Raw genomic sequence first — 11,767 nt, 5'->3', positions numbered from 1 at the left:
TCCCTCATCTGTTTCAATGCAGTATACATTATTGAACCCATCTTCCTCAGTCTCCCCCCAATCCCGATGTCAGTCCTGTTTTACAACAGTGGTGCTATGAAGTATCTGTCCTTTTGTGACTGAGATAGTTCACTCAGCATAATGTCCTCCAGGGTCTCACACATTTTTAATAATATTGCATGAGTTCCTTGTTTTTCAATGCAGCGTAGTATTCCGTTGTGTAAATATACCACAGCTTCTTTATCCATTCTTTTGTTGATGGGCACTTTCCAACTCCTTGCTATTGTGAACAAAGCCGCGGTAAACATGGGTGTGCATATATACTTCATGCTCTTTATGACCAAGTTATATTCCGTCATATTCAAGACCACATTTTTCATGTCCGTTTATTTTTTTGGTGGACATCTTTCTGTTATTAAGAGTAACACAGCTGTAAACCTTGATGTCTGGGCTTTTGTGTGATTCCATGTTTTTCTCTTTCTTGAGGAGACAACATGGAGGTAGCAGTGTTGGGTCATGTGTAACCATTTGAGCAACTGCCAGATAGTTTTCCAAAGTGATAGTACCACTGTACATTTCCAAGAACAGGATCCAAGAGGTCTTCTCCACGTTCTCGGTAACACTCGAAGCTGCCTGCCTGTGATTCTGGCCACGCGGAGGGCCGTGAAGTGTAGCTCCCGGTGGCTCTGATTTGCTCTCTCTGGTGACTAATGATACCAAACACTTTCCTACATGCTCATTGGTCACTGGTGTCTCTTCCTTGGAAAAATGTCTGTTCAGGTCCTTTGTCTGGTTTTTTAAATCGGATTTTCTTTTTTAACATATCATTGAGTTGGAAGAATGTTTGCATTCTAAATGTGAGCAGCTTATCAGATATATCAGGCCCTGGTGGCCCAGTGGTTAAGCTACTTGGAAGGGTAGTGAATCACACCAAGAGCCCAGTGAGACAAAGACCTGGCATTCTGCTTCCGTAAAGATGGTGGTTGTTGAGAACTGTGGAGTCGCAACCAATGCATAGCTGAACCGCCGCCGGTGAGTTTTCAGAGGCAGGGAGATTACCCATCTTTCTCCTGCGGAGCAGCTGGTGGATTTGAGCCATGTACCTTTGAATTGCTCGGCTCCACAGTCAACAGTCTTGGCACCAGCAGTCAGGAAATCAAAAAGCGTATCGCGATGGCAAAGTCTGCTGTTAGGGACCTCTCTAAAGTACTCAGGAGCAACGGTGTCTCTCTGGAGACTAAGGTGCACCTGATACAGGCCATGGTCTTTGCAGTTGCTTGTTATGCATCAGAGAGTTGGACAATGACTAGGGAGGACAGAAGGAGAATTGATGCCTTTGAGCTGTGGTGCTGGAGAAGAGTACTGAATGTACCATGGACTGCCAGGAAAACAAACAGATTCATCTTGGAGAGGATTAAACCAAGCTACTCTTTGGAGGCAAGGATTCTGGGGCTTCGTCTGACATACTTTGGACATGTTGCCAGGAGGGCCAGGTCCTTGGAGAGGGACATCATGCTTGGTAGGGTGGAGGGACGGCGCAGGAGGGGAAGACCCTCTATGAGATGGATTGATTCAGTGACTGGGGTAATCAGCATGGGTGTGTCAGAGGCAGTGCAGTTGTCACAGGACAGAGCAGGGTTTAGGGCTGTTGTGCATAGGGTCGCTATGAGTCGCAAACGACTCGACAGCACATAACAACAACAACAACCACCTTTGAATTTACAGTGCACTTTGTTAGCACTCAGCTACCAGCACTGCATTCTGTAAAGACTGTTGTTGTTGTTGTTGTTATGTGCCGTCGAGTCGCTTGCAACTCATAGCGACCCTATGTACAGCAGCCCTAAAGTCTGCTATGTCCTGTGCCCTGGAAACCCTATGAGGCAGTTCTGCAGGGCGCTGGTCTGATAGGTGTGGTGACTCTGTTAACAGTGGGTGGGTTGGCTGTTTTTAAGCAGGTATATAATTTGTGAATGTTACCTCCTATTCTGTAGGCTGTCTTTTCATTTTATTAATGAGGTTCTTTGAAGCACACAAGTTAAGTTTGATGAAATCCAGTTTGTCTTGTTGGCTTTTTCCTTTCCTTAGTTGTACATTTTGTGTCAAATCTAACAATTCTTTGCCAAATCCAGGGTCATCAAGATTTACCCTGTGTGTTCTTCTGAGTTTCCATGTTTGTGCGTGTGAAGTACGGAGCCAGCTTCTTTTCTTCACATGTGGCTAGCCAGTTGTATCAGCATTTGTTGAAAAGTCTATTCTTTGTCTGTTGAATGGAAGTGAAACCCTTGTTAAAAATCAGTTGTCCGTGAATGCATAAATGCATGGCTGTGTCTCTGGACTCTGAGTTCTTCCATTGTCTATATTGATCTGTTTGTCTAACCTCATGACAATACCACACTCCCTGGTGACCACTGTGTTGTACTAAGTTTTGAAATCTGGACTTACAAACCCTCCTAAGTTCTTGTTTTTCAAAATTGTTTTTGTTTTTCTGAGCACCTTGTGATTCCACATGAATTTCAGTAATGGCTGGTCAATTCCTATAGTCACCCAGGATTCTGAAAATCGTGTTGAATCTGTAGATCAATTTGAGAAATACTGTTACCTTGACAATGTTAAGTCTTCTAACCCTTGAATATGGATGTTTTTCCATTTCTTTAGCTCTTCTTTGATTTTTCTCATCAACATTATATCGTTTCCAGAATATAAAGTTTATATTTTGTTAAATTTGTTCCAAAAAGTTTTATTCCTTTTTATGGTATTTTGGTTGGAATTTTTATTTTCACAGTATTTGTTTTAAGTGTATAAAAATACAATTAAGTTGGCGAGCTCTGGTGGCCTAGTGGCAAGAAGCTGTACTGCAATCCCAGAGGTGCACGGTTCAAATCCACCAGATGCTCTGCTGGAGAAGGAGGAACAACCTCCTCCTCTACCAGTCAGATCTGATTTGACAGTAAACACACACAAAATAATAATTAAAATTTTTTAAAAGTTTAAAAAAACCAATTAAGTTTTATGAAGTGATCTGAATCATGTAGTGTTGCTAAACTTTTTCCTAATCCTTGTTGTGTACCATTGAGTCAGACTAACCTATAGCTGATTCTCCAGTGGTTTTTTCAGAGGCAGTAAATCACATGGGAGGAGGTGGTCCATCCTTCTCCCATGGAGGGGCTGATGGATTTGAACCTTGTGCCTTCAGGATTGCAGTGCAGCTTCTTACCACTACTGTCAGTTTTTAAGGGAATTCCTAGGGGTATTTTGCATGGTCCTCTCTGTGGAGGGTTTGCGTGAACCAGAATTGACTCAGAAGCAGTGGGCTTGGCTGGTGGTCTTACGCTCTTTGAATGTGAGATCTGACTGCCTTCAGGAAATGAATTTTCTTTTTTTGTCTTCTGAATGCCTTTCCCCTCCTCCTTGCCTAATTGAGAGGAACTTCCAGTCCATTGTTGAATAGAACTGACAAGAACTGACAAGAACTGAAGTCTTTTATCTTGCTCCTGATTTTAGAGGGAACGCACCTGTGTTTTATCACGAAGTCTGTTAGCTGTGGGTTTTTCATACATGTCCTTTAGATAGAAGAGCCTGCTATTTCTAGTTTATTGAGTGAGTTTGCTTCTTTTTTTTTATCGGTTTGTATGTCGTTGTTATTATGTCCCTTCGAGTTGACTGTGACCCATAGCAACCCTGTGAACAATTGCTTTGAACACTGCCCTATCCTGTACCAACTTCACCACCTTTGACACACCTACCCCCATAGCCCCAGTCACTGAGCCAATCTGTTTTATTCAAGATCTTCCTCTCCTGAGCTGACCCTCTACCCTTTGAAACATGATGTCCTTTGCTTGGCCACATGTATGTGAAATGGAGTTTAAAAATCCTTGACTCCTGGGAACAAATTGGTTTCCCTCTCTCCAGGATAGACTATTTGTTCTCTTGGCAGTCCATGGTATATTCTTATATACTATTATCTAATACTCTTGTCCAGCACCACAACTGAAAGACATTGATTTTTCTTCTGTTGTTTTTATTCATTGTCTGACTCTCAGATGAATAGCTAGCAATCGAGAAAACCATGGCCTGGATCAGGCACACCTTGGTCTCTAGACTGATACTGTTGCTCTTTAGCACTCTGGAGAGAAGATTTTTAGCAGCAGATTTTTTTTTTGTATGGATGACGTATCTTTGCATGTTGATGTTCTAGATATATGTTTGCTTGTCTATCATTTGCTCTTGTGGGTACAGCACTTGTCCGTCAGATGCTGTACTAAAGTAGAGCTGCCTGGTTAAGACAGCATAGGAAGGATTGGCCGTCTCCGTCTCCTTGTGAAATAACCTGCCTTTAAAGAAACCTTTTGAACAACAGAGCACACTTGGTTTGCATACACTCATTTATATACATTGTATTTCATTCATGTGCCGTGTGTTTTATATAATCATTCGTATACATTGTGTTTCGTTCATGTTCAGTTGTTTTATACAGTCATTCACATACTATTTTTTACAATTTGTCCTGCAAAGATGAATAGCACATTATTTATAAGAAGTCTCGCATCAACATAGTCCCAGATGCTTGACCTGCCAAATAAGTCCTTGACTCCTGACACCTCGATTTCCTAACTCCTTTATGTTCCCTTGGGTTTGATGATCGATCACTAGACGGTTTCTCAGAGACTCAGACCCATTAGGGAAATGACTCACTTGACCTTAGGTAGCAGACTAGTTTTGGAGAAACTGGTGAGTAATGGGCCAGGGTCCTGCATACTGTCGGTTATGGCACGGCTGGATGGCGACTGTGGTTAAAGCAGGCTGGTGGCGTAGAGACTGATAAGCAGCTGACAGCTGGGTCCCAGCGGAGCAAGCTTCTCCAAAAAGAAAAAGGTTCCCATGGTGGAGGTCCCATCAGCTCATCCTCATCGTCTCTCCTTAATACAATAATTACTTCAGGACAAAATAAATAGTTAATCATTGGCTAGAGAAGACATCTGCATGATAAACCTTAGACACCCAGACATACACTGTGTTTCATAGAGTTAATTACTGTGAATTATGCCTCTTATCACCCCATCAAATCAAGACCCCATTGCACTTTGCCTATCCCTTCACCCCCCTCTGCTGTCCCAGTGATTTTTGTTTTGTAAAAATTTTTTGTTCTTTTATTATCTTGTGATTTGTAATTTTTTAAAGATTTTTTTCAGCATCTAAGGAGATGATCAAGCAATTTTTCCCCCTCCTCCAATAACATAACCTCATTGCCCACTAACGTTCCTATTAATCTTTCAAGTTGCTGTTGTCAGTTTGATCCCAAACCCACTGCCACTCAGTAGAACTCCCCAGGGTTTCCACATAAGCAGAAGTCTCCTCATTCTGTTCTAAGATGACTGCTAGGTCCTTGCTAAGAATTCGGGTGACCTTGTGACTAGGAGTGAACCACCACCCTGAAGGCACACAGTTCCTATTCACAAGCTACTTCAAGGGAGGAAGCTGGGCAGTTTCCTCCCAATTTACAGTCTCTGAAAACACTGGAGGATCTTCTATGAGTTGGTTCTGATTCAGTGATAGAAAAATCCCAACATTGTTTGGTTTACACATTTAAGAGGATATTTTGGTTTAAAGCGTACAGATGATTCCAAGGTGGTAACTCTAGGAGGTCATCCAGTCCCCAGGGCTCCAGAAACCCTGGATGCCATGGGAATGTGAGGTTTTCTTCTACTGCAGCACTTTTCACATGACTTTTCCTTTGAGGGTCTCTCCTGCCCTTCCCATCTTCAGGGTGAGCCCCTTTATTCTTTTTTATTTTTCTTGTTAAGATTGTGATTTGAATGAAAATTTGCAAAGCAGATCTATTACTCATTCAAGCATTTATGCACATCTTGCTTTATAACATTAATTACAGTACGCAGGATGTAAATGCACTTTTCCACTTTCACTCTGTGATTCTCATTTCCACTAATCCTTCTATTTGACCCCCTCCTTCCTTCAGGGTTTTATTCTTGGGCAAAAGCTGCTTTTTTGACCTTCCATGGTTGACTTTTCTAAGGAGTCGGGGCGTCCCTGGTGTTACTGTTCATCTTATAAGCCTATCCATTGTTTGACCAGATCATATGATTTTTATGTTTTGCTCCTTTCTTACAATGTAGTACATTAGGGAGCCCTGGTGGCCTAGTGGCAAGAAGCTGCACTGCAATCCCAGAGGTAGGCGGTTTGAATCCACCAGATGCTGTCCTGGAGAAGGAGGGACAGTCTCCTCCTGTACCAGTCAGATCTGATTTGATCACACACACACACACACAGACACACACACACAAACAATAAATAAATAAATACATACATACATACATACATAAATAAATTTATTTTTTAAAAAACCCACAAAACCGATGTAGTACATTAATTGATCTTTGTATATTGAGCCAATCTTGCATTTCTGGAATAAATCCCACTTGGCCATGGTGTATGTAGCAGAATTGGGTTTGAAGATTTTTTTTAATTTTACTATCTTGGCTTTCATACAATAATTCCTTTATATTGTGTCTCATGCATATACATTGTATTCCATACTATCTCTCCCCAATGTAAACTGGGTTTCAGTCGTTCATAGACACTGTATCCCTTATCATGAATTACCATTGATCTATTCCTGTTCCAGGCCCAGATGAAACCTTCCCATTCCTTCCTCTTCCTAATCTGCCACTGACCTCTGCTCTCCTAATGATTTTCACCCTCCCCCTTTCTCTGCCTTCTTCCCCTTTTAGACATTTATACACACATCTCACTAGTTAATCTTTTTTTCCCTTTCTTATAGTGTGCCATCGAGTCAAATCTGACTGGCACAGGAGGAGATGGCCCCTCCTTCTCCAGTGGAGCATCTAGTGGATTCGAACCATGCACCTCTGGAATTGCAGTGCAACGTCTTGCCACTAGGCAACCAGAGCTCCCTCTAGTAATGCTGTATTTATGATGGTCTTATGCAGTATTTGTCCTTTCGAGACTGAGTTAGTTCATTCAGTATAATGCTCTCTAACTTTCCCCTGTTATATAATATTTTACAAAACTGTTATTCCTTAGTGCTGCATAGTATTCCATTGTGTGTATATATTCTCTCAATCTATTTATTTGTGGATGGGCATTTGAGCTATTTCCATACTCTTACTACTGTGCATAATTTTGCTATGAACATAGGTGTACAAGTCTCCATTAGAGGGTCATATGGGATTTCTACGCTCAGCTTTTTTGAGGAAACACCATACTATCTTCCAGAATGGTGGTACCAGGGAGCTCTGGTGGCCTAGTGGCAAGAAGCTGCACTGCAATCCCGAAAGCACATAGTTTGAATCCACCAGATCCTCTGCTGGAGAATCTCCTCCTGTGCTATTTGGATCCTATTCGACAGCACACACCAACAACAAAATTAAAAAAACAAAAAAAAAAGAAAAAGAAAGATAAAAGAACAGAGTGGGGGCACCATTTTATAATCCCACCAGCCGAGCCTGAGAGCCCCAATCTCCCCGCATCCTTGCCAACATTTATTGTTTACTGTCCTGTTCAGGTTTGCTACTGCTACTGGGGTGAGATGGTAGCTCATTGTAGTTTTGGTTTGTGAGGATCTTTGCTTTGTTAACTCTTTTTCTTTAAATTTTTATTATTTTTTGTGTGCGCCATCAAATCAGATCTGACTGGTACAGGAGGAGATTGCCCCTCCTTCTCCAGCAAAGCATCTGGTGAACCTTGTACCTCTGGGATTGCAGTGGTTTGTGAGGATGTTTTGTTTTGTAGATTTGAACCTTGTACCTTTGGGATTGCAGTGGTTTGTGAGGCTCTTGTTGAGGATTTTTTTTTTGCTGTTGTTAAGCATTTTTATGTCCATACTCCGAAGGAGAATCCTGGTCTATACTTGTCTTTACTGGTTCTGGGTAATACTGACTTCATACATTGAGGTGGCTGATGTTCCCTCCTCCTGTTTATTTTGGGAAGAGTTTCCGAAGAGCTAATATTACTGCTTCTATAAATTCTTAGATTCAGTGATAAATTTGCTTAGCCTTCCCTGCCCTGCCATCAAGTTGATCCCACTCATAGGGCCCACTACTGGGTTTTCAACTCTGTAAATATTTACAGTACAAAATGGCCTGCCTGTCCGCACAGACCAGCGGGTAGATTTGAACCCCTGGTTTTTTGGTTAGCAGTGTATCACTTAGCCCCCACCAGAGCTCCTTTTAAGCCCTCTGGGCCAGAGTTTTCTCTATGGATCTCTTCCTTCTGCTTTGTTGTTGTTGTTAGGTACTGCCCAGTTGACTGCCTTGCCCTGTCCCTTCCCGTCCCCGCATCTGATATGCTCGTGTTGATACAGTTACCATGACAGTCCATCTGCTTCCGTCTCTCTTCCTCTGAACCCTCCAGGAAGATGGGTTTTTTAAAAACTAATTTCTTCATTTGTTATAAATCTTATTTCCTCTTGAGTCACTTTGGGTAGCTTGTGTTTCTGTAGGAATTTTCCTATTTCTCCTAAGTTTCACTTACTAATATACAGTTGTGCACAGTTGTTGTTGTTGTTTTTGTTGGATACCATTGAGTGGAGTATGACTGATAGCACCCTCTGCACAACCATTGTCACAATTTATGACATTCTTGAACCCGTTGCTGCAGTAACTGTGTCAGTCTACCTAGTGGAGGGTCTTCCTCTCTTTCACTGACTTTTCCAAGCTTGATGTCCCTCTCTAAGGACTAGCCCCTCCAAGCAACGTGCCCAAAGTATGTGAGATGAAGCTTCACCATCTTTTCCTCCAAAGAGCACTCTGGCTGCACCTTCCTTCTCGAAGACATTCCTGTTTGTTCTTTTGACCATCCATTGGCTAGATACTCAGTCCTCGTCTCTAACACCATAACTCAAAGGCGTCAATTCTTCTTCTGTCATCCTTATTCATTGTCCAGTTCTCAGGTGCATAGCAAGTGTTTGAAAAGATCATGGCCTAGGGGAGCTCTGGTGGCCTAGTGGCAAGGAGCTGCAACTACAATCCCAGAGGCGCATGGTTCGAATCCACCAGGTGCTCTGCCAGGGAAGGAGGGACAATCTCCTCCTGTACTAGTCAGATCTGATTTGACAGTACACTCACACACACAAAAAAAAAAAAGAAAGAAAGAAACGATCATGGCCTGAATTAGACGTCATCATCATCATCACAACAGTTTAATTCTCAAGCTGACATCATTGCTCCTCAATAATTTGAGAGGTCCCTAACTGCAGACTTTCCCAGTGCAGTATGTCTCCTGGTCTCCTGACTGCTGGAACCGAGGAACTGTGGATTCAGGTAAGATGGAATCATTGATAGTTTCAGTGTTTCCTATTGGTCCAGTGGTGAGAATTTTTGTTTTCTTGATGTGAGATGTAATCCATTTTGAAGGCTGTATTCTTTGGTTATTGGTAACAAATGCTTCTAGTCTTCCTCACTTTCAGCAAGCAAGTTTGTGTCACCTGCATAACACAGGTTGTTTATGAGTCTTCTTCTGATCCTGATGCCACATTCTCCTTACTAGAGTCCAGCTTCTTGAATAATCTGCTCAGCATACAGATTGAATAGGTATAGAGAAAGGATGCAACCCTGATGCACACTTTTCTTAATTTTAAACCATAAAATGTTCCTGTGCTTTGTTCACACAACAGCTTCTTGATTTATATGTAGATTTCGCATGAGCCATTTAAGGGCTCTGAGATTCCCATTCTTCTCAATGTTAGCCATACGTTTCGGGTTTTTTGTTTTGCTTTTTTGCTGCTATTACAAAAAGCTTTATTGTAGCTTTAAGTTTTGATGAGCCACACAGTCAGATGCCTCTGCATAGTCAATAAAGCACAAACAGACATTCTTCTGGTATTCATTACTTTCAGCCAGGATCCATCTGACATCAGTACTGATATCCCTGGTGCCACGGCCTGTTCTAAATCCCACTTGAACTTCTGGCAGTTCCCTATGTATGTACCACTCTAAATGTTTTTGAATGATCTTCAGCAGTATTTTGCTTACATGTGATATTAATGATACTGTTTGATAATTTCCACATTCTGTTGGATCACCTTTCTTGGGAATGGGAACAAATATGAATCTCCTCCAGTCAGTCGGCTTGTAAAAAGAATAAGGGCCACGTGGGGTTGGCCATGCCTGACCTTTATCAGCTTCACAAAGGGAATTCTGTGGTCCCTGTCCACAGTATCAATAGCAGTTCCCATGAGGGGGCACATGTCCTCTGCACTCCCATACTTCTTTCTGCTTGTCTCAACACAAATCTTAATGCTTTGTTGGGTCTAAAATCTGATGTAACAGATCACACAGAATTATACTGGGGAATCTATAGGTTATAATCCAGATTAATAAAAGAATACAGTCAATACAGTGCTCAAAATGTGCATGCAGGCGTGTCAGCCTTGAGCCTCACGGCATTCCCAAGTTCTCAGTCCTGCTGATATTGGCTTCCTTCCACCCCAGCTGTCCAACACTCTTCTCAGTCCTTCTAATATTGGCTTCCCCCACCCGACAAAGTCCCATCTCATGTCAGTTCTCCAGTTTGGCCATACTTCCTGCTGCCGTCTAGAAGTGTGTCCTGCATTTTCCTGCCTCCTTTCCTATGCTGGGGTAGGGAAGGTCTCTTTCCTTTTCTTTAGCAGGGGATGAGGGTGAAGGTAGGAGGTAGGGAAAGATTCAGGTTCTTCTGGCTAGAGCTGTTCAATTTATTGGCGAGACTAGCCAATCCTCTTGTAGATTGTTAGGAATGGCCAGTCCTCTTGTGGAACGGTAGCTAGCCAATCCCTTGTGGAGAGGCTAACATGCCTCATTTACGTATTTCCACCCATCTACACAGCAAAGTCAAGTGATGGCTGGAAAAGTCATACTGAAAGATAAACTCCATCTTGTCGTTCTTCAGATTTCCTGAGATAGTCTAGTGAGCACATTCAGGGCTACCACTGGCATTTGAAACATGTCAATTTGTATTCAGTCAATTCCTAGGGCTTTATTTTTTGCCAGTGCCTTCAGTGCAACTTGAACATCTTCCTTCATTACCATTGGCTCTTGATCATATGCTAATTCCTGAAGTATTTCAAGGTTGACCAATTCCTTGTGATACAGTGAGTCTGTGAGTCTCCATGTTCTTGCGATATTTCCTGAGTTATTCAAGATTTTGCACAGTAGTCCTTTAAAATTATTTTTGTTTTTGTATGGTTTGTGGTACAGGCATACCTTGTTCTACCACATTTCCGTTTATTGAACTTCCCAGTGTAAGTTGGAGGTTTGTAGCAAACCTGCATCATTGAGCAAGTTTCTGGGCACCACTTTTCCAGCACCCTGTGTTCACGGCATGTCTCTGTCACATCTTGTCATTCTCACAAGTACAAACTTGTCATAATTCTATTGCACATTTAATAGACTAACTACACAGGAAGCTCAGGCGGCCTTGTGGTAAGAAGCTGTGCTGCAATCTCAAAGGCTTGCGGTTCGAATGCCCCAGCTGCTTTGTAGGAGAAAAATGAGCAGTCTCCTCTTGTCTGATTAAAAGCCTCTGAAAATGCACTGGAGGGTCAGCTATGGATCAGTTCCGACTTAATGGCACATGCAACACAGCATGGCAGGGCCATAACTTTAATACACAAGGATCATATGTGAGTTTCCCTTTATTGCAGTGCCTATAGTCACAATTGGTCCAGTGGTGAGAATCTTAGTCTTCTTGACATTGAGCCTCAGTCCATACTGAAGGCTGCAGTCCTTGACCCTCTGCAGCAAGTGCATGAGGT

At 42.3% G+C, this 11,767-nt stretch overlaps 1 protein-coding gene across 1 annotated transcript in view; it reads left to right on the top strand.

Annotated features, from left to right (window-relative positions):
* Window positions 1-11,767, top strand: part of ANKRD13D (ankyrin repeat domain 13 family, member D) — a 23,648-nt gene that overhangs the window by 3,413 nt on the left and 8,468 nt on the right. The gene's annotated exons all lie outside the window — the stretch shown is intronic.

Source organism: Elephantulus edwardii, unplaced genomic scaffold (genome assembly GCF_000299155.1).
Source record: "Elephantulus edwardii isolate Elephantulus edwardi_28Jun2011 unplaced genomic scaffold, EleEdw1.0 scaffold00126, whole genome shotgun sequence".
Taxonomy (NCBI): Eukaryota; Metazoa; Chordata; class Mammalia; order Macroscelidea; family Macroscelididae; genus Elephantulus; species Elephantulus edwardii.
Note: the sequence above shows the minus strand (reverse complement) of the source record. Positions and strands in the feature narration are given on the sequence as shown.